Source organism: Adiantum capillus-veneris, chromosome 14 (genome assembly GCF_014529385.1).
Source record: "Adiantum capillus-veneris isolate H3 chromosome 14, ASM1452938v2, whole genome shotgun sequence".
NCBI classification, from domain to species: domain Eukaryota; kingdom Viridiplantae; phylum Streptophyta; class Polypodiopsida; order Polypodiales; family Pteridaceae; genus Adiantum; species Adiantum capillus-veneris.
The window spans coordinates 57,391,350-57,413,993 of NC_140944.1; the positions used below are offsets into that span (position 1 = coordinate 57,391,350).

The 22,644-nt window shown below is 47.9% G+C and overlaps 1 protein-coding gene across 1 annotated transcript in view; it reads left to right on the plus strand.

Moving 5' to 3' along the window:
* LOC147442428 (uncharacterized) overlaps positions 1–22,644 on the plus strand; it is a 60,756-nt gene that overhangs the window by 21,310 nt on the left and 16,802 nt on the right. The gene's annotated exons all lie outside the window — the stretch shown is intronic.

A 22,644-nucleotide genomic window follows, 5' to 3' on the forward strand; every position in this document is an offset into this window, starting at 1 on the left:
AAAAGCTGCCAGTGCGTTTTGCGTAAATCTGTACAATGGCCACGTCAGCATGTCAGCGCGTTTTACGGGAATCTGTAGAACTGTCACGTAAGCATTGTCAGTGCAAAATACGGGGCTGCCGTATGGTCTTGACACATCATCAGTTTTCCACGCACTTCCTTTGTGTGTGTGTGTGTGAGAGAGAGAAATGAAATGTTATATTAACGTCTTCAAAAGGCCAGAGTGACCTATGAGACCAAAAAGTTACAATGTGGTGGATCTGATACAAAGTCAGAGTGACAAAATGACAAAACAAATATACTATGGAATGGAATCCTGGGTGTGAACGGGGCAGAGCAGCTAGCTGGGGTAGCTAAATCACAAGAGATCCAGCATCGGCCGCTGGCGGATTGAGAGAGAGAGAGAGAGAGAGAGAGAGAGAGAGAGAGAGAGAGAGAGAGAGAGAGATGAAATGTTATATTAACGTCTTCAAAAGGCCATAGTGATCTATGAGACCAGAAAGTTACAAGGTGGTGGATCTTATACAAAGTCAGAGTAACAAAATAACAACAGTACAAAACAAAGATATATACTATGGGATCCTAGATTGGTCGATGTGAACTAAGCAAAAACTAAGCAAAAATGGGCGGCTTGTTGGGATAGCTGAATCACAAGAGATTTAGCGTCGGTCGTTGGCGAATCTCATCAATCTCCTCCATGGTTAGTAGTTTGACCGAGCGTCGTGCATGCCTGGCAATCGTGCTCCGAATCTTCTGACGTAGCCTCCGTCGATGCTGTGTAGTCCTCCGTAGTCCTGGGCGCCTAGATTTCCCCAGTTCAATTGCTCAGTCGATCAGTGTGCCTCTGGTGTGAGACGAGGGGGAGCTCTGCTGTGGGAGTGGCTCTTGCGGCTGTCCCGTGTCTGCTCTGAAGAAGTCTGTGATCCGTCTTTGAGATTGGCTAACCTCGCCATTCATCAGGCTATCTCTGTGTCTGCGCAGCTCGAGCAAGAACAAACACAGGCATCTCTGATCTTCGTATCCCATGACTCTTGAGAGTGGTCCAAAACCCTCTCTGAGCAAGCAATGGAAGCGGCCTCGTATCTCGTAGTAGACGGGGCAGCGGCATGTTAATGCAGCTCTGTCTCAGGCTCCATGTCACACAAGGGGCATGTCCTGGCCTCTGCTGGTACTCCGCTGTATCTCCCAGTCTCAATCCGCAGCTGGTGAGAAGATGTGCGTAACTGGCCAATAGCACTTCGTATCCCATGAGACAAGTGGGTATCCATGTATCTGGGTCTCGTCACAAAAACCATCTTCCGTAAGCTGGAGAAGGTGGTCTCTGTAGAAAGCCATCTTCGTGCCCAATTCCTGTGCTGGTGGTATCCATGTCCTCCTGGTGTCTAGTTTGGTCAGGTCTTGGCGGATGAGCTTGGTGATCTCTGACTGTGTAAGAGTGAGAGATGGTGCATCCAATGAGTACTGGAATGGTGGCAGCCTGTCTATGCTGAACCCATGTGCCTGAAACCATGATGTCATCTCCCCATACCAGCATGTTGTATCTCCTTGTATGGCTAACTATCTAGAGGACTCAAGTGCTATGCGAGCATATCTGTCTCTAGGAAGTTCCCATGTGCAGTTTATGAAAGACTGATCTGCTGAGCGCCTCCACCACTAGTGGGGGGGCCGCTAGCTCTGCTCGGATAATGGCCCACGGTACTGATGCCTTGGCTCTAATGAGCCACGAGATCATAGAGACGAGAGGTTTCTCCATGTTCCCCCATCCATATGTGCGACCTGGCCTCCCGCGGTGATCCAATGAAGGTCCCCATATCTCAGCTCCATAGAGCAATGCTGAAGCCACCAAAGTGTCAAAGATCTAGAGCTTCGTCCGAGGCTCCTGAAACTGAACCTGCGAACACATCTTCTCCAATCTACCTAATGCTGCGTGGGCTGTAGTCAGTCTGGTCTCTGTTGCTCTTCTGAGTGAGAATGCAGGTCCGCTAAAAACCACTCCAAGGTAAGTGTAAGCATCTGTGTACTCCACAATCTCTTGGCCGTATGTGAATGTAGGTGCTGATCTCCTGATCCACTGTGGAGTGGTATTAAACACCATAACCTTGGTTTTACCTACCACTTTCGTGGGCAAACGTATGCAAAGCATCCAATTGACGTTGCATTCCCTCTGGGGATTTGGAGATCAACACTATATCATTAGCATATAACAAAAGTGGAATCCATCTCCCTGCCAACTGTGCACCTCTATCCCCATCACTCTCAATGTAGTCAGAAACCTCATCCACATACATACCGAAAAGAGTAGGAGAGAGCGGGCAGCCCCGCTTCACCCCAATAGTGGAGTGAACCGGTGTAGAAATTCCCTCAGGGGTGCGTACATGCCCTACTACTGATCTGTACAATGCCATGATCCCCCAAATGAGCTCTGTGGGTACTCCCATTTCCTGTAATCTGCGCATCAATCTAGCTCTGGGTACTGTGTCAAAAGCTTTGCGGAAGTCCACAAAGCTACAATAGATCCGTCTCCCATGAGATTTGCCTTCCTCGATGATGGCCCTGAGTGTCAAGATATGGTCAAGAGTAGAGAAGCCTCTACTGAACCCTGCCTGCCCAGTTGCACGCATTCCTTCCCTTACTGCCCATCTACTCAACTGTTGCTCAAGAATGGATGCATACAACCGTGCGAGTGTGTGTTCAATCATGATAGTGCGATAATTCCCAGGCTCCATGGGGTCTCCTGACTTGAAGATAGGTACGATCGTAGATAGGTTCCAAGTGTCCGGTAGGCCCTCAGACATGGGACGGTTAAACATAACTGCTAGAAGCTCTACTAGTAGGTATTTGGCATGCATGAAATGCTCAGCGACGCCTCACGCCTCATGCGAGTCCTGACTCAAGAATAGCTGATATAGATCCTGCTCGAGTCGAGCCAAAAAAGCCCTCTTCTTCCGCCGCACCAGGCGTCGGAAGTCAATCTGTGAGTGTCTGTGAGTGACTTCTCCCAAAAGCACCTCGCTTTGAAGTCTGGCTCTAGTCTGGCGGCACTCCTCATCATACCAGCTGTTCTGAGGCATGCTCCCTGATCGGTGGCTCTGCTCAGGTTGGGTGTATGGGTATGCTTCTGCTGCTGCATCATGTAATGTCTGTGTCAGTATAGTAGTTAGCTCCTCCAGAGGTCGCCTCGGGTCCTCAGTGCATAGGCGTTGTAGATCTCGTCCATGTATACAGAATTCGTTTCCCGTGTGAAGGTGTAGCGAGTAGAGGCTGGTACCCGTGGCCTGTGTGCTACACTGAACTGGAAGGAGATGGTCATCGACACCAGAGCATGATTCACTGCTACCCCGACCGATCTGGGCCCAACTGTGAGATCCTGGATACTAGAGATGAGATTCGGCTATGCCATGACATAGTCCACTGTGCTGGCTCCATGTCTGTGTGGGAAGCATGTAAAACCTCCCGCAGCAGGAAATCTCTGTAGGCCGTTCAAGATGGCCAATCCATGTGCGGTGCTCATGTCTATCAGGTGTCGCCCATACTCAGTATATTCCACATCGTGTGATAGTCTGGACAGGCCCGTCTCTACAACATCTAGCTCTATTAGCATCTCCTCTGAAGTATCATAAAACACTGCCTGGTGATGGGCAGTCCTAGCATTGAAGTCCCCTAGGATGATAATGTCACCATCCCTAGAGAACTCCCATATGTCATCATCCAAAATAGAGAAAGGGGAATGTCCTCTGGGTGATGCATAAACTGATGTACTCGGGGGAAAGTAGCAAATAGCAAGGTAGAGATATCTGCCCGTCTCTGCTTTTAATCTCACCCACATGTACCTAGCCTGCTCATCCCTGCGGGCTATATGTATCAGTGGCTGCAGATCGTCTCTAAATAACACTTCCACTCCCCCTGAGCCCCGCCCTCTCCCCCTGAGCCCCGCCCTGTGTGCTTTGAGCGTGTCTCCTGTCTGTAAGCTGTCTCCCACCTGTATCCGCTGATGTGAGGCATGGATTGCCCAGGGGCCTGGTGTGTCTCAGAGTAAAAGATGATGTCTCTTTCAGTAAAGCTATCCTCAAAAGCACCCACATCAAGACGCATAGATCCATTACAGTTCCAGGCAGCCACTTTGAGTGTGGTCCCATAAGTCTCGCACCGTCATGTGGAGCGTCGCTCTAGTATTACCACTTTTCCATCTCGGTAAAAGGCAATCTTGCCTTTTCCCCTTGCCGCTCTAATCTCCGGCATTACTTCCTGTATATGAGCGATCTGCGAGAGGGTGAGATCATCCCCGAGGAAGATTCCAGTCTCTTTAAGAGTTGGTCTTTTCTTCAAGAAGGACTTCTTCGCTTCCATGGAGAGAAAATGGAGGATGAGTGCTCTTTCTTTTGAGGTTTCTCCACTGCTTCCATTTTTCTTTATGTTGCCCACTCTCCATGCCCTTGTGTGCGTCGGCTCATGAACCTCCATCAAGGCTGTGAGTTCTTTTACTTCTTCGTCCACATTGCCTTTGTCTTTAAGACCACAAATTCTCACATGTAAAGCGCGCACCCGTCTTATTTGCTCCTCCTCTAGTGTCTGATTAATGATAGTGGATGTGGACGTGGGCGTTATCTCCTTGCCTTTTCCTTTCTTGGCCACCTTGATCCATTTCTCAGCTTCATCCGCCTTCTGTTGAGTTTTGGTAAGAACATCCACCCAAGAAGTCGTCATTTCTTTGTGTTGCTCTTCTCCCTCTTTGATGGCCCGTACTTGCTCCTTGATCGTGTTGATTTCTTCGATCACTGAGGGTTGTAGTTCGCCCTCTTCCAATGTGTTTCTTGATGGTGCCTCGGCGAGATCTTTCTTGAGTGACGCAATCTCCTAATCTTGAGTCGTCACTCGGTCTTCCAGCGTACTTATCTTGCTCTCTTGGATCAGCAGGCGTCCTTCGAGCATGTTTATTGTGCCCAAGAGATTGCGGTTCATCTTGGTAATGCTCTCCGTCATTTCCTCTCTGCACTTTTGAATGGCATCCTCTAGGGGGTCGGATTTATCGTTCAACTTCCTCATGCTTGATCGTCGTCCGCAAAGGAGTCACTAAACGTACGTGTGCACCCACACTAGCAGCGGGCGCGGTAGCTGGGCGAGTGGGGGAGCGCGAGGAGGTATGGCAAGGGAGGGGCAGCGATAGAGTACGGACGAGAGAGAGAGAGAGAGAGAGAGAGAGAGAGAGAGAGAGAGAGAGAGAGAGAGAGAGAGAGAGAGAGAGAGAGAGAGAGAGAGAGAGAGAGAGAAATGAAATGAAATGAAATGTTATATTAACGTCTTCAAAAGGCCAAAGTGACCTATGAGACCAAGAAGTTACAATGCGGTGTATCTGATATCAAGTCAGATTAACAAAATAAATTAAACTAGGGATAACAAGATATAAATACTGCGGAATCCTAAACTAAGCGGATAGGTGTGAAAGGCGAAAGGCGTGAATCGTGTGAACTGAGCTATACAATGTGTAGACAATTTGGGAGGGAAGTAGAAATCTATCTGCATAGAGATCCATCTTCATCTGCACTTTGGACGACGAAAAAGTATGGCTCGAATCCTTTGCTGTAGCCTCCTTCGAAACTGTGTAGCTCCTCTTCTCCATCGGGGTCGTCTAGATCTCCCTAGCTCCAATGCACGGTCTATTAGAATGCCCGTAGTGCGGGTAGACCTCTCCATTGTTGGTTGCTCCTCTGTCTGTTCTTCTGGGTGTACAGTATCTAGTGTAAAGAAATCTGTGATCTGTCTCTAGGGTTGTCTCTCTTCAGCTCTCCTCAGTAAAGTTTCTCTATGCCTGTGTAGCTCAAGTAGATATAGCCCAAGACATCTCTGATCCTCATAACTCATGACCCTAGATAGTGGCCCGAAACCTTCTCTGAATAGACAATGAAAACGGCCTCGTATCTCATAGTACACTGTGCAATGGCATATGTAGTGTACCTCTGTCTCTGGCTCTAGATGGCATAAGCGGCATATCCTGCTATCTGCTGGTGCCCCTCTGAATCTGCCAGTCTCAATCTCGAGCTGATGTGAGGACGTGCGTATCTGGCCAATGGCACATCGGATACCATGAGAAAGATGCCTATCCATATAGCTAGGTCGAATCACAAACCCATCCTCCGTGAGGTGGAGAAAATGCTCTCTATAGAAAGCTGTCTTTGTGCCCAACTCCTGTATCGGCTCTATCCACACAGAGAGAGAGAGAGAGAGAGAGAGAGAGAGAGAGAGAGAGAGAGAAAGAGAGAGAGAGAGAGAGAGAGAGGGGGGGGGGGAGGGGGGGCGGGGGGAATATGGCAAACTTAACCAGTTTACCTTAAGGCTTAAAAATCTCTTTAAACTTGAACGCAAAGAGAATGGTCTTAAGGCTTAAAATCTCTTAAACTTAAAATTTATCTTAAGGCTTAAAATGAAATAAACTTGAACGTAGGAGATATTGACTTCCTACGCGTAGAAGAAGGGGGGTGCCGGCTGCTGGACTTGCTACGCGTAGAACAGCTAGACTTGCTACGCGTGGGGCAGCCGGGTGTGGGGGGAGCCCGCCTGGTGCGGGAGCAGCGGCCAGCAATGGGACAGTGGCACGTCACGGCAGTGGGCACCCGGGTGTGGGGGGAGCCCGCCTGGTGTGGGAGCAGCAGCCAGCAATGGGGCGGGCAGCAGCAGGTCACGGCAGTAGGCAGCAGGTCACAGCTGTGGCATCACGACCAGGGGAGCAGCGCGAGGGGAGGGCAGCACGAGAGGGACCATCTGCGCGCAGCGCGAGAGCAGAGGGGTCAAGGCATCGCAGCACGTGAGAGAGAGAGAGAGAGAGAGAGAGAGAGAGAGAGAGAGAGAGAGAGAGAGAGAGAGAGAGAGAGAGAGAGAGAGAGAGAGAGAGAGAGAAATGAAATGTTATATTAACGTCTTCAAAAGGCCATAGTGACCTATGAGACCACCAGAAAGTTACAAGGTGGTGGATCTGATACAAAGTCAGAGTAACAAAATAACCTAATCAACAGTACAAAACAAAGATATATATTATGGGACTCTAGATTGGTCGATGTGAGCTAAGCCGAAAACTAAGCAAAAATGGGGGGCTAGTTGGGATAGCCAAATTACAAAAGATCTAGCATCGGTCGTTGGCGAATCTCATCAATTTCCTCCATGGTTAGTAGTCTGACCGGGCGTCGTGCATGCCTAGCCAGCGTGCTCTGAATCTTTTGACGTAGCCTCCGTCGATGCTATGTAGTCTTGCGCAGTCGTGGGCGCCTGGATTTCCCCAGTTCAATCGCTCGGTCAATCAGTGTGCCTCTGGTTTGAGACGGGGGGGAGCCCTGCTATGGGAGTGGCTCTTGCGGCTGTCCTGTGTCTGCTCTGAAGAAGTCTGTAATCCGTCTTTGAGACTGGTTAGCCTCGCCATTCATCAGGCTCTCTCTGTGTCTGCGCAGCTCGAGCAAGAACAAACCCAGGCATCTTTGATCTTTGTATCCCATTACTCTTGAGAGTGGTCCAAAACCCTCTTTGAACAAGCAATGGAAGCGGCCTCGTATCTCGTAGTAGACGGGGCAGCGGCATGTATAATGCAGCTCTGTCTCAGGTTCCATGTCACACAAGGGGCATGTCCTGGCCTCTGTTGGTACTCCGTTGTATCTCCCGGTTTCAATCTGCAGATGGTGAGATGATGTGCGTAACTGGCCAATGAGACAGCTGGGTATCCATGTATCTGGGTCTCTTCACAAAACCATCTTCTGTAAGCTGGAGAAGGTGGTCTCTGTAGAAAGCCATCTTCGTGCCCAGTTCTTGTGCTGGTTGTATCCATGTCCTCCTGGTGTCTAGTTGGGTCAAGTCTTGGCGGATGAGCTTGGTGATCTCCGACCGTGTAAGAATGAGAGATGGTGCATCCAATGAGTACTGGAATGGTGGCAGCCTGTCTATGCTGAACCCATGCGCCTGAAACCATGATGTCATCTCCCCATACCAGCATGTTGTATCTCCTTGTATGGCTAACTGTCGAGAGGACTCAAGTGCTATGCGAGCATATTTGTCTCTGGGAAGTTCCCATGTGCGGTTTATGAAGGAGACTGATCTGGTGAGCGCCTCTACCACTAGTGGGGGGGCCGCCAGCTTTGCTCGGATAATGGCCCGTGGTACTGATGCCTTGGCTCTAATGAGCCGCGAGATCATAGAGACGAGAGGTTTCTCCATGTTCCCCCATCCGTTTGTGCGACCCGGCCTCCCTTGGTGATCCAATGAAGGTCCCCATATCTCAGCCCCATAGAGCAATGCTGAGGCCACCAAGGTGTCAAAAAGCCAGAGCTTCGTCTGGGGTTCCTGAAACTGAACCTGCGAACACATCCTCTCTAATCTTCCCAATGCTGCGTGGGCTCTAGTCAGTCTGGTCTCTGCTGCTCTTATGAGTGAGAATGTGGGTCCAGTGAAAACCACTCCAAGGTAAGTGTAAGCGTCTGTGTACTCCACAGTTTCCTGGCCGTATGTGAATGTAGGTGCTGATCTCCTGATCCACTGTGGAGTGGTATTAAACACCATAACCTTGGTTTTACCAAGGTTGACAGACAAACCACTTTCGTGGGCAAACGTATGCAAAGCATCCAATTGGCGTTGCATTCCCTCTGGGGATTCGGAGATCAACACAATATCGTCCGCATATAACAAAAGTGGAATCCATGTCCCTGCCAATTGTGCACCTTTATCCCCGTCCCTGTCAATGTAGTCAGAAACCTCATCCACATACATACAGAAAAGAGTAGGAGAGAGCGGGCAACCCTGCTTCACCCCAATAGTGGAGTGAACCGGTATTGAGAGTCCCTCCGGGGTACGTACATGCCCTACCACTGATTTGTATAATGCCATGATCCCCCAAATGAGCTCTGTGGGTACTCCCATTTCCTATAATCTGCGCATCAATCTAGCTCTGGGTACTGTTTCAAAAGCTTTGCGGAAGTCCACAAAGCTACAGTAGATTCGTCTCCTATGGGATCTGCCTTCCTCGATGATGGCCCTGAGTGTCAAGATGTGGTCAAGAGTAGAGAAGCCTCTCCTGAACCCTGCCTGCCCAGTTGCCCGCAATCCTTCCCTCTCTGCCCATCTACTCAGCTGTTGCTCAAGAATGGATGCATACAATCTTGCCAGTGTGTGCCCAATCATAATAGTGCGATAGTTCCCAGGCTCCATGGGGTCTCTTGATTTGAAGATAGGTACGATCGTAGATAGGCTCCAAGTGTCCGGTAGGCCCTCACACATGGCACGGTTAAACATAACTGCTAGAAGCTGTGCTAGTAAGTGTTTGGCATGGATGAAATGCTAAGCGACTAGGCCCTCATGATCATATGCTCTCCCAGTCTTCATCTTGTCAATAGCTTTTTTCACCTTCTCAGCGGTGAAAAAGACACATGTGTGTGGGCATGGATCAGGGGGGTTGGGGAGGGGCGGCTGTCTAGGTACTGTGTACAGAGATGATGCGTACTGACCCCATGTCTTTGTGGAGGAAATAGCGGGGGGGGGGGGGGGGGGGGGGGGGGGGACTGCTCATGAAAGAGCCGCCACGCCTCGTGCGAGTCCCGACTCAAGAATAACTGATATAGATCCTGCTCGAGTCGAGCCAAAAAAGCCCTCTTCTTTTGCCGCACCAGGCGTCGGAAGTTCATCTGTGACTGTCTGTGAGTGATGTCCCCCAGCAGCACCTCCCTCTGAAGGTTGGCTCTAGTCTGGCGGCACTCCTCATCGTACCAGCTGTTCTTGTCACAAGGCGGGCACCACGTGCCAATAGAAAAGAGCAGACTGAACAAACTTTTAGCACTTCAATAACAATTGAACTGAAAGAGAGAGACGACACGCGACACGGAGTGGCGGAATTCCACCCCAGAGAGTATTGGCCCCAAACCTTGGTGCCCCTTTCGGTATTTCTTTATATTGCATCATCAAAGTACAAGCCGGTACTCCAGACTCTGCACCTTCTCCAGGAAGCATGCCAAAGAATGAGCCCTAGCCTCATATTTAAAGGCCCTTGGCCTAAAAAGCAGTTTACATGAAAAGCTTTCAAAATCAAAAGCTTCTCGTCCAAAAAGCAGTTTACATGAAAAGTTTTCAAACTCAAAAGCTTATGGCCAAAAAGCAATGCCAAAAGCTGCCAGCGCAATTTACGGAGATCCGTACAGCCTGCCACGTCATCAGCCAGTGCAATTTTCGCAATTTGTCTACTGCCGTAGGGTTAGGGTTTCTGGCAGAAATTAGGGTTTGCAGGTTTTAGGGTTAGGGTTTTCAGAATTAGGGTTTCTGGCAGAAATTAGGGTTTGCAGGTTTAAGGTTTAGGGTTTCCAGAATTAGGGTTTCAGCAATTAGGGTTTTTGGCAGAAATTAGGGTTAGGGTTTCTACTCTCGGGCAACCACGTCATCACTCTGTGACACTTCTTTTGTTGCTTGTTCTTCTTAGGGTTTAGGCCCCTCGGTCGGCATGTGTAAGTTGGCTCCATTCTTTAGGCTTCGACACGTCAGCAGTTTGTTACAGTTCTGAGGCATGCTCCCATATCGGTGACTCTGCTCAGGCTGGCTGTGTGGGTATGCTTCTGCTGCTGCCTCATGTAATGTCTGTGTCAGTATAGTAGTTAGCTCCTCCAGAGGTCGCCCCGGGTCTTCAGTGCATAGGCGTCTGTAGATTCCGTCCTTGTATACAGAGTCCGTCTCCCTTGTGAATGTGTAGCGAGTAGGGGCTGCTACTCGTGGCCTGTGTGTTACACTGAACTGGAAGGAGATGGTCATTGACACCGGAGCATGATCCACTGCCACCCCGACCGGTCTGGGCCCAAGTGTGAGATCCTGGATACTAGAGATGAGGTTCGGTTGTGCCATGACATAGTCCACCGTGCTGGCTCCATGTCTGTGTGGGAAGCATGTAAAACCTCCCGCACAGCAGGAAATCTCTGTAGGCCGTTCAAGATGGCCAATCCATGTGCGATGCCCATGTCTATCAGGTGTCGCCCATACTCAGTATATTCCATATCGTGTGATAGTCTGGAAAGGCCTGTTTCTGCCACATCTATCTCTCTTAGCATCTCCTCTGAAGTATCATAAAACATTGCTTGGTGATGGGCAGTCCTAGCATTGAAGTCCCCGAGGATGATAATGTCACCGTCCCTAGAGAACTCCCATATGTCATCATCCAAAATAGAGAAAGGGGACTGTCCTCTGGGTGGTGCATAAACTGATGTACTCGGGGGGAAGTAACAAATAGCTAGATAGAGGTATTTGCCTGTCTCTGCTTTCAGTCTCACCCACATGTACCTAACCTGTTGCTCGTCCCTACGGGCTATATGTATCAGTGGTTGCAGATCCTCTCTAAATAACACTGCCACTCCTCGCGAGCCCCCCCCTGTGTGCTCTGAGCGTGTCTCCTGTCTGTAGGCTGTCTCCCACCTGTATCCACTGATGTGAGGCATGGATTGCCCAGAGGCCTGGTGTGTCTCAGAGTAGAAGATGATGTCTCTTCCAGTAAAGCTGTCCTCAAAAGCACCCACATCAAGACGCATAGATCCATTGCAGTTCCAGGCAGCTACTTTGAGTGTGGTCCCATAAGACTCGCACCGTCATGTGGAGCGTCGCTCAAGTATTACCACTTTTCCGTCTCGGTAAAAAGCGATCTTGCCTTTGCCCCTTGCCGCTCTAATCTCCGGCATTACTTCCTGCATACGAGCGATCTGCGAGAGGGTGAGATCATCCCCGAGAAAGATGCCAGTCTCTTTAAGAGTTGGTCTTTTCTTCAAGAATGACTTCTTTGCCTCCATGGAGGGAAAACGGAGGATGAGTGCTCTTTCTTTTGAGGTTTCTCCACTGCCTCCGTTTTTCTTTATGTTGCCCACTCTCCATGCCCTTGTGTGTGTCGGCTCATGAATCCCCATCAAGGCTGTGAGTTCTTTTACTTCTTCGTCCACATTGCCTTTGTCTTTAAGACCGCAAATTCTCACATGTAAAGCGTGCACCCTTCTCCTCTGCTCCTCCTCTAGTGTCTGGTTAATGATGTTTGGTGTGGACATGGGTGTTATCTCCTTGTCTTTTCCTTTCTTGGCCACCTTGATCCATTTCTCGGCTTTGTCCGCCTTCTGTTGGGTTTTGGTAAGAACATCCACCCAAGAAGTTGTCGTTTCTTTGTGCTGTTCTTCTCCCTCTTTGATGGCCCGTACTTGTTCCTTGATCGTGTTGATTTCTTCGATTACCGAGGGTTGCAGTTCGCCCTCTTCCAGTGTGTTTCTTGATCGGGCTTCGGCGAGTTCTTTCTTGAGTGACGCGATCTCTTCCTCTTGGGTCGTCACTCGGTCTTCCAACGTGCTTATTTTGCCCTCTTGGATCAGCACACGTCCTTCGAGTATGTTTATTGTGCCCCAGAGACTGCGGTTCATTTAGGTAATGGTCTCCGTCATTTCTTCTTTACATTTTTGAATGGCATTCTCTAGGGGGTCGGGGAGAGAGAGAGAGAGAGAGAGAGAGAGAGAGAGAGAGAGAGAGAGAGAGAGAGAGAGAGAGAGAGAGAGAGAGAGAGAGAGAGAGAGAGAGAAATGAAATGAAATGTTCTATTAATGTCTTCAAAAGGCCGAAGTGACCTATGAGACCAGAAAGTTACAATGTGGTGGATTCGATACAAAGTAAGAGTAACAAGATGACAAAATGACAGAATGACAAAATGACAAAATAAAAGAGAGAAATGAATTGAAATGTTACGTCTTCAAAAGGCCAAAGTGACCTATGAGACCAGAAAGTTACAATGTGGTGGATCTGATACAAAGTCAGAGTAACAAACTAACTAGCAACATTACAAAACAAAAGAAAAAATACTATGGGATCCTAGACTGGTCGATGTGAACTAAGCAAAAGGGGCAGCTTGCCGGGATAGCTAAATCACAGGAGATCTAGCATCGGGCACAGGCGGATCTCATCAATCTCCTCCATGGTCAGCAGTCTGACCGGGCGTCGTGCATGCCTGGCCAGAGTGCTTCGAATCTTTTGATGAAGCCTCTGTTGATGCTGTGTAGTCCTCCGCAGTCGTGGGTGCCTAGATTTCCCGAGCTCACTCGCTCGATCGATCAGTGTGCCTCTGGTGTGAGATGAAAGTGAGCTCTGCTGTGGTAGTAGCTCCTACGGCTATCCAGTGTCTGCTCTAAAGAAATCTGTGATCCGTCTCTAAGACTGGCTAGCCTCTCCACTCATCAGGCTATCTCTGTGTCTGCGCAGCTCGAGCAAGAACAAACCCAAGCATCTTTGATCCTCGTATCCCATGACTCTGGAGAGTGGTCCAAAACCCTCTCTGAACAAGCAATGGAAGCAGCCTCGTATCTCGTAGTAGACAGGGCAGCGGCATGTGTAGTGCAACTTTGTCTCAGGCTCCATGTCACACAAAGGGCAACTCCTCGCCTCTGGTGGTACTCCGCTGTATCTCCCAGTCTCAATCCGCAGCTGGTGAAAAGATGTGCGTAACTGGCCAATTGCACATCTTATCCCAATAGAGAGAGGGAGAGAGAGGATGGGACAATCGCGAATTCCTGCTTCTCTGTCACGTGGACCTCATGCGTGCTGTAGCAGTTCTCTGCGCCCTCGCTAGCATGTGTGCGTGCACGTGAGGGTGCTAGTGTGTGCATATATTCAGCGTGGATCGTGGTGTGTGTGTGTGTGTTCCCGCCAGCCTGTTCAGCCTCAGCACGTCCTGCTGCAGCAGCCTGTTGGCGAGCCCTGCGTGTCTGTGAACCTGAAGGTATACGTGTGTGTGTGTGTGGGTGTGTGTAGCAGTCATCAATTCGAGCACCTTCAGCAGACTTTCAGCAGTGAACCCTACTGTTCTCGTCCTCGGCTGGAGTCTTGCTGTGAAGTTTGCTGTTCATCTGCGCAACAGAGGGTGTGTGCTGATATCTCCAGCTTAGTGGCAGTTCTTTTTCAGTAAGCAGGCTTGTGTACAACATAGTTTTTTTGGTACAGTACTGTGGGGCAGTGTGCAGAAATTGGTTTCTTTGGTTTTTAGTAGTTAGTAGTACATAATCGCCAGGTTCTCAGCGTATGTCAGATTTTGGTGCACCCTTTATTAGCTTTTACAAACGCAGGAAACAGATGGTAGCCGAGTCTTCGGAAATGGGTGAAATCCGAGCCTATCTGTTAGAGGACTGTCACAACTGTTGACGTGTCAAATCCCTGAAGAAGGGAGCCAACTTGCAGATGTTGGCCGAGGGGCCTAAACCCTAAGTAGAACAAGTAACAGAAGAAGAAGTCCTACCAACTTATGAGGACCCCGTCCGATGGGTCCCAAGTGACATAAAGGATTAAAATAAAGTAGGACCTACACACAAAGAATTACGTAGCAGCTGATGATGTGGCAGCTGTACGGAAATTCCGAAAATTGCGTTGACATGATGACGTGGCAGGCTGTACGGATTTCCGCGTTTTCTGCTGATTGTTGTACGAAAATTCCGTGATTTACGATGGTAGCTTTTTGGCATTGCTTTTGCACCAGATGCTTTTGAGTTTGAAGGCTTTTCAGTGTAAACTGCTTCTGGGGCCTAGGGCCTTTAAATGTGTGCTAAGGGCTCATTCTTTGGCATGCTTCCTAGAGAAGGTGCAGAGTTTGGAGTATCGGCTTGTACTGTGTTGATGCAATATAAAGAAATACCGAAAGGGGCACCAAGGTTTGGGGCCAATACTCTCTGGGGTGGAATTCCGCCACTCCGTGTCGTCTCTCTCTTTCAGTTCAGTTGTTATTGAAGTGCTAAAAGTCTGTTCCTTTCTATTGGTACGTGGTGTGCGGCTTGTGACAGTGGTATCAGAGCATCAGGCTTGTGCTTTTTTGAAAGCATACCGGTCCTTCCAAAGAGCAGACAGAGCAAGATCGCACTTCCGAAGCTTACTGGAAATTTTAGCTTCATGCTCTGACCCCGGACTTATTAGCCACTGCCACCCTTACTTCATCGTGCATCAGGCGCGCTCCCGTCTTCACTGCTCATGTCTTACAGGGCATAAGCCATAAAGATCACTTACAAGAGAAGGATCCAAGGTTTGTTTCGAGCTGCTGTTTTTCTCAGAGGCAGTGCCATGCAGATGTTGATAGCTACCAAGCAGCATACTCCAAGCACTTGGCAAGCTTTCAAGAAAATTTTTACCCGAAGTTATATGGTTTCTGACATCTTCCTTCGGAGTGCAACTTCTGGCAGAGTGGGGTATCCTGAAATGCTTGCCATGGAAACCCTAGCAGATTATAACTTAAAATTTCTTTACATCTCCAAGCAGGTGCCTCTTGTTGGTAACCTTGGAGGTTCAGTCCGATGTCGAGATTGCTTTTTTTTAAAGTTTGAATTTTGTTTGAGTTCTGTTTTGAGAACTTGTTTGGTGATCCTGTTTGAAATGTGTTTGAAATGGATGGTATCTGTTTAGAACCTGTTTTGGTGTCGACTAGAAATATTTGACTCTGGTTTTAATATTGGTTTCAATGATTCGTGATTTTACTTATGGGTGGAGAAGTGAGAAATACTATTTTGGTATTGTTTGAACCTCGGAACGACGCAGGCCGATGTCTGGGGAGCGTTGTGTTGTATGCTAGAAAACCTCCGAACGACGCAGGCCGATGCCTGGGGAGCGTTTGGTTGTATGCTTGAACCTCCATTCGACGCAGATTGCGGTCTTCTGGGGATTGGTTGTACAGTCCTCTGAGCTCATGGCCCGGACCTTTTTTAAGTTACTTGCGGGGGGAGTGACGAGGTAGTGGTTGAGTAGCTTCATACCGCAGACCGTTTGTCTTCGGGGAGTGCTCAACGGCGCTGTTCGTTGTGTCTTGTAACATGCATATATAAGCATTTGTGTTGCATTGTGATGTTCCAACTATTGAATATTCCTAACTGGATGAGATTGCCTAGGTATGTAATTTTAGTGCATCAAGACACCCGTGGAAGATCAATGCGGTCTGGGTGTGATGGCGAATTTTACAATGCCAGCATATCAATAGTTCCAATCTGGACGAAAGGAGAAGCTAACTCCTTGATCAAAAGAGCCGAAAGGAGAAGCTAACGTCACAAGACGGGGGCACCACGTGCCAATAGAAAAAGAACAGACTGAACAGACTTTTAGCACTTCATTAACAACTGAACTGAAAGAGAGAGAGACGACACACGACACAGAGTGGCGGAACTCCACCCCAGAGAGTATTGGCCCCAAACCTTGGCGCCCCTTTCGGTATTTCTTTATATTGCATCAACACAGTACAAGCCGGTACTCGAGACTCTGCACCTTCGCCAGGAAGCATGCCAGAGAATGAGCCCTAGCCTCATATTTAAAGGCCCTTGCCTAAAAAGCAGTTACAGTAAAAAGCCTATAAAACTCAAAGCTTCAGGTCCAAAAGCAAAGCCAAAAAGCTGCTAGCGCAATTTACGAAAATCCGTACAGCTTGCCACGTCATCATGTCAGCGTAATTTTTGGAAATCTGCCATGTCATTAGTTTTTGCGTGTGTGCGGGTCCTGCTTTATTTTAATCCCTTTATGTCATTGGGGCCCCATCGGACGGGGTCCCCATAAGCTGGTAGGACTTCGTCTTCTTCTGCTACTTGTTCTTCTTAGGGTTTAGGCCTCTCGGTCAGCACATGTAAGTTGGCCCCATTCTTTAGGCTTTGACACGTCAGTAGTTTGTGACAGCTAACTCCTTGATCAAAAGAGCCGAAAGGAGAACCTAACTCCTTAACAAAAGGAGCAAATTGATTGTCCCTCGGAATGACTCTCGGAAATTTTTGAGCTAACTTGAGTTGTTTTGCAGATATGCTGTAATCGCAGACGATTACTCCCTTTCAAGAAGGGGAGATGTCACAAACTGCTGATGTGTCAAAGCCCTGAGGAAGGGAGTCAACTTGCTGATGTCGGCCGAGGGGCCTAAACCCTAAGAAGAACAAGTAACAGAAGAAGAAGTCCTACCAACTTATGGGGACCCTGTCCGATGGGGCCCCAAGTTACATAAAGGATTAAAATAAAGCAGGACCTACATACAAAGAAGTACGTAGCAGTTGATGACGTGGCAGCTGTACGAAAATTCCGAAAATTGCGTTAACATGATGACGTGGCAGGTTGTACGGATTTCCGCGTTTTGCGTTGATTGTTGTACGGAAATTCCGTAATTTACGCTGGCAGCTTTTTGGCATTGCTTTTGCACTAGATGCTTTTGAGTTTGAAGGCTTTTCAATGTAAACTGCGTTTGGGGCCAACGGCCTTTAAATATGTGCTAAGGGCTCATTCTCTAGCATGCTTCCTGGAGAAGGTGCAGAGTCTGGAGTACCGGCTTGTACTGTGTTGATGCAATATAAAGAAATACCGAAAGGGGCGCCAAGGTTTGGGGCCCATACTCTCTGGGGTGGAATTCCGCCACTCCGTGTCGCGTGTCGTCTCTCTCTTTCAGTTCAGTTGTTATTGAAGTGCTCAAAGTCTGTTAAGTCTGTTCTTTTCTATTGGCACGTGGTGCCCGGCTTGTGACAAGGACTTTGAAGGTGCACGGAATGCTTGGGAGGAGCAGGAGCCCGCTATTGAAGTGCTCATTCTTGTTTAAGCATTGATGGACCCAGTGGCACAATATGCTTTGAATGCAGTTATTCTGTTCTTCCCGGGCAAAATGCTCACTGCACAAGACATGGGTTAGTGGGTAGACTTCCTTCTTAAACGCCATGCGGTTCGAAATATTTACTTTGGTGCCAGAGGATTCTATGAAGTTTTGGTAGCAAACATTGATGCCCGTAACATGTTGCTTGAGTTGTCTCCTCTATTTTTTGGTGCTCAGATGACACATGTATTGCCGTGGGCACTTACCAAGGACTATCAAAGCCTAATGTGTCATAAGTGCCTGGTATGGGTGGAAATCCTTGATTTTCCACGCACTTGGCGCCACTTTCTTCCTATGCTCACTTCTCATTTGGGAAAAGTGATTTGTCCTTCCAAACTCGATGCCAATACAAATCGCATCTGTGTGCTTTGGGACACGGATGTTCCCACCCCTGAGGGTATTATTGTCAATCCGGGGGACCCACTCATTGGGAAACGCCCTTTCAAGCTCAGATGGGGGAAATTTGCAAATTCATGTTTTTGTTGTGGGAAATTTGGGCACATGCAATTTGAATATTCTGAGGCTATTTTGCAACCGGTTTCTAATGAGAGAGAAGTCCCTAATCCCAGATCTGCTGCTGTTGTAGCTTCTGCATTGCCTGATGCCTTACCTGTGGATAAAGGCAAGGTTAAAGCTGCTGCTTCCCCAAATCCTTCGGGTAAAGGAAAGTCGGTATCTACTCCCGTAACCAAAAACAAGGAAAAAATGTGGACTCAGCGGAAGGATCTCCTTGGGTAACCCCCAAGAAGATTGTTAAGATGCGTTCACAGCTTTTTTCGTGTAACTATGTACCTCCCGAAGTAAAATCTGCGGGGCAAAAACCTCTTCCTTGTAATGATAATCGCACTCTTACAGGGATGTAGTGGTTCATGGGACTTCTCAAGCACTTGCAAGCTTTGTTGCCTGTGAGACAGGCATGCAGAACACAGTGGTTGAGTCATGGACTGCTCATGTTGATGTGCTTATGGGCACGTCAACTTATTCCCTTCCTTACTTTGCCTCTGTACATATCTCTTGAATGCATAGTTGTGTTAAATGCATTTCATATAATGTGCGTGGGTTATGTAACCCTGATAAGTGGAGATTAACCTGGCACTATGCACATACATGTAAGGTAGACATTGTGGTTTTGCAAGAGCATAATCAACATGAATATGCCGGGCAATGCTCGTACTTTACGGGATACTCGATAGCATATGCTGGTTTTTATCCATGGCTTTCCAATGCGCTGCTTTGTGGTGATTTTAACAATGCGCCTTCTTCATCTCATAACACCATAGGACATTCGCACATGCTAAGCATAGAACTGCAGGCCTGCACAGAACTCGTTACATGTACTCGGATGTTGGACTTGTGGACCCTCTTGCATCATAATGTTTTGGGGTATACATTTCAACATAATGCTTTTTCTGCATATCGTGCAAGATCAGATCGGTGGTATGTCCTTGGCATGCAACAATTTGATGAGTTTGTATGCGAAACGAGCATAGACCATTCTCTGCTTTTATCTAATCATTCTGTTGTTGTGATGCTGCTGCTTTTAGGCAACTACGTTATGATCAGCCTCTTGTTAAGAAACGTCTGTTGCCATCAACAATGCATATCTTTCGCACGAAGCATTTCGTGAGATGATCTATGATGGAATTCCCCCTTTGGTTGCCTAAATGTATCTTGATCTTGATGTTGCCTGGGTTCGCTTTGTTGTGCGTGTGCAGAGTGTAATTTAGGACTATGGCAAGCATTTCATGTTTCAATTATGTGGTGATGTTGAGGACGCCAAGCATGTGTATCAACAACTCCAACTCTTAGCTGACACACATTTGTTGCCGGAAAGTGAATCCACGGCTCTTTGTCGGGCCCGAGTGTATTTGCAGCATAATGATAAAAGAAAATTGGATAAATGGCAGACTCGTGCTCGACATAGAGCGTTTGTGGACAAGGGATGTGCCTCAAAGCAGTTTTCTAAGCACTTGCATCATTCAAGGGCCTCTCAAACTATCAAGCGGGTTATGTTCCGACCACAAGCTTGGACCCTCAAAGGGGGAGCTTGTGGATGCCATGGTGTCCCATTTTAGGACTGTTTTTGCCGCTCCCCCCGCGGCATCCACTGAAGTTATTCATGCTCGCCAACTTTTGTTGTCTACAGTGCATTCAATTGTCCTGCCTCAGGATGCTTTGGCCATGGAGGCGGATTTTACAGAGAATGAATTGCACTCAGCATTGCTTGCTCTCAAAAGATGGCGTTCGCCTGGTTGGGAATGGCTCATTGTGGAATTTTTTCTCTCTTTGTGGGAATCTCTGAAAGAACCTTTGCTTTACAAGATGAACATTGCGTGGGCAAAGCAGGATTTGCCAATGTCTTGGAAAGAAGGTTTGTTGAAGTTGTTGCCTAAACAAGCGCTTTGGAGCAGTTCTCACATTGGCGGCCGATTTCTCTTATGCCGGTTATATATAAAATCTTGGCTAAAATCATTGTGAATCGTATCAAGGAACCTCTCATGGCTAGTATCCATTCCGCACAGTATGGCTTCATTCCTCGTCGCCAGATTTTGGATAATCTGGCTAATGTGTTAATTGGAATGGAATATGCCAAGTATACACAACAGGATGTCCTCGTAATGCAGGTAGACATTGAAAGGCTTTTGATACGGTTCAATGGGATTTCATTGCCGCTACAATGCGGGCCCTTGGCTTTGGTGGTCAATGTTGTATACTTCTTATATGCTCGCAGTACATCTTCAGGCCTCCTTGATGGAGAGCTGACAGGACCTTGGCCTCTTGGATGCTCTGTCAAACAGGGTTGCCCACTTAGCGCCTTGTTGTATGCCATTGCCACTCATCCTTTGTTATTGCATTTGGATCACTTGACTTCGCTCGGTGGGCTGAAGTTATCCAATGGAAAAGACTTCGCAGGTCAGGACTATGCTGATGATTCGTTGTTCATGCCTTGTAATAACTAGGATGATGTGTGTGAGATTATGCAGGCATTGTATACATTTGGCTTGGCAGCAGGCCTTACGGTTAACTTCTGGAAATCTAAACTCTTGCCTCTTGCTGCTTGTGACTAGCATCATCCTTTGTGGCATGGCGAGATTCTCGATTCGCATGTGGTGGTCAGGCACTTAGGATATCCTATCGGCTGGCATGTTACTAATACGTAGTAAATCGATTAGGTCATGCAACGATTGAATGTCAAATCGCACTATTGGAAACTGTCTACATGGCCACTGCATGTTCGACTCCGTATTGTGCAAAGTATCATGATGGTATATGTTCAATTTTACTTGCCGTTGTTGCACTGGCCTCGTTCTTGCCTCTTATTGCTTATGTCTAGTATTGTATCATGTCTAGTATTGTATCTCACTTGTGGCGCACGAGTTCTCATAAGGAAGGCCTCCGTTTGTTAGCAATGGAGAAACTTTGCACTCCAAAGCGTCTTGGGGGGCTGAATATTTTGGACCTTTTTTGCCATGCATTGGCAAGGAAGGCTATATTATTGCCTACTCTTGCACTGCATTCTCAACCATGGACATTTATGGTTGCTGATCTATGTCGGCGTGCTACCATCCTGCTTTTGGTCATTGGCAGACTTCCCTTTGGGAGACTTTGTTTGGCAAGATGGTCGGTAATATAATTTCCTCGTTGCTCGATCACCTCTGCCTTGCTCTTCGCTTGGAAAGTTGTTACGGATCATATCTCTTGGCATGGCAGGCAACAAGCAAATGGCAATTCGTTGCGTTTGGAAAGCATTCACTAGAGCAGGGTGTTCCCTTTTACCCTGGTTGATTGGTCGCCTCGTCAAGCCTACTTCCTCTCTGGTCGTGGCATATGCACGGTGGAGGATGATGAGGTGGATTTATTTGGGAATTTTCTCAAGTGGCAGCACGCTTTGGGTTGGGCTTGCATTATCGTCCGATTTGGAGCCTGCTTCAGCATATGCTGGATGTTTTCCTCCCCATTCGGCCATTGGTCCAGTGGATGCTGTATGCAGGATTGCAATTTATGGGACACTTCTTTGGATGCGATTTTTACCTGCCACATCTATGCTTCTCTCATGCAGGACTCTTGGCTAGCTGATCACTGTAATGCGCTCTGGGATTTACACAAATCTGATCAATGGTGGAGACAGGCTCTTACTGCAATCTGGAAGTCTCACTTGCCTCTTAAGGAGCGTTTGTTTCTTTGGCGTTGTTTACTAGGAGTTCTTTTAGTTGGAACTCTCCTTGCGGTGCGTCACATTAGCTCCTCTCGTTGCGTTGGTTGCTCTGCTGTTGATGAGACTCTTAAGCATCTGGTTTGGGAGTGTCGCTGCACCGGGGCTTTCCTTTGCCGCGTTTCTGCTTCTAAGCACCTTCGATTTCCCTCAGCAATTTTCCACAAACGATTCTGGCCTTTTGACATTCTTCCGATTTCCCTCGAGCAATTTGCCATCTTCTTCGCATGGGTCAGATTTTGGTCGCTATGGTCTTTATGGCACCGTCGCTATCTTTGTATGTTTCACCGGCATGATGCAGATCCATTGTTCAAGATTTTGCATAGGCAATTGTTACATTTTGGCTTTTGACATTGGGGACATATCATCCCTGGAAATCTTGCAACTCTGTGGGCCCCAGCGGATGGGTCCCGCAAGTTGGTAAAACTTCTTCTGCTGCTTCTTCTAGGGTTTAGGCTCCTCTGCTGGGATCTGCAGGTTGGCTCTATTCTTCAATGGCTTCACACGTCAGCAGATTGTGACAAAAGCAGCCATCCTCGTTTTACACAAACGAATGCTTACTATACTTGACCTTGCTCCAAGGGCTCTGGTGCACTCTCCTCGTCACTATTCAATTAATTCGTAAATACTTTATCATATCTGAACCCGGCCCTGACCACTGATCTCGTATCAGGCATCTTTGCTCAAAGCATGCTCTGCAATAGATCCATGTATGTTGGCCTTATAGATAAACTACGGTAATACCTCTAACAGGCCTATGAGACCAAATTAGTACATAAAATGAAAATGTATTTCTCAATTAAGGGAATTAAAAAGCCTAAAGC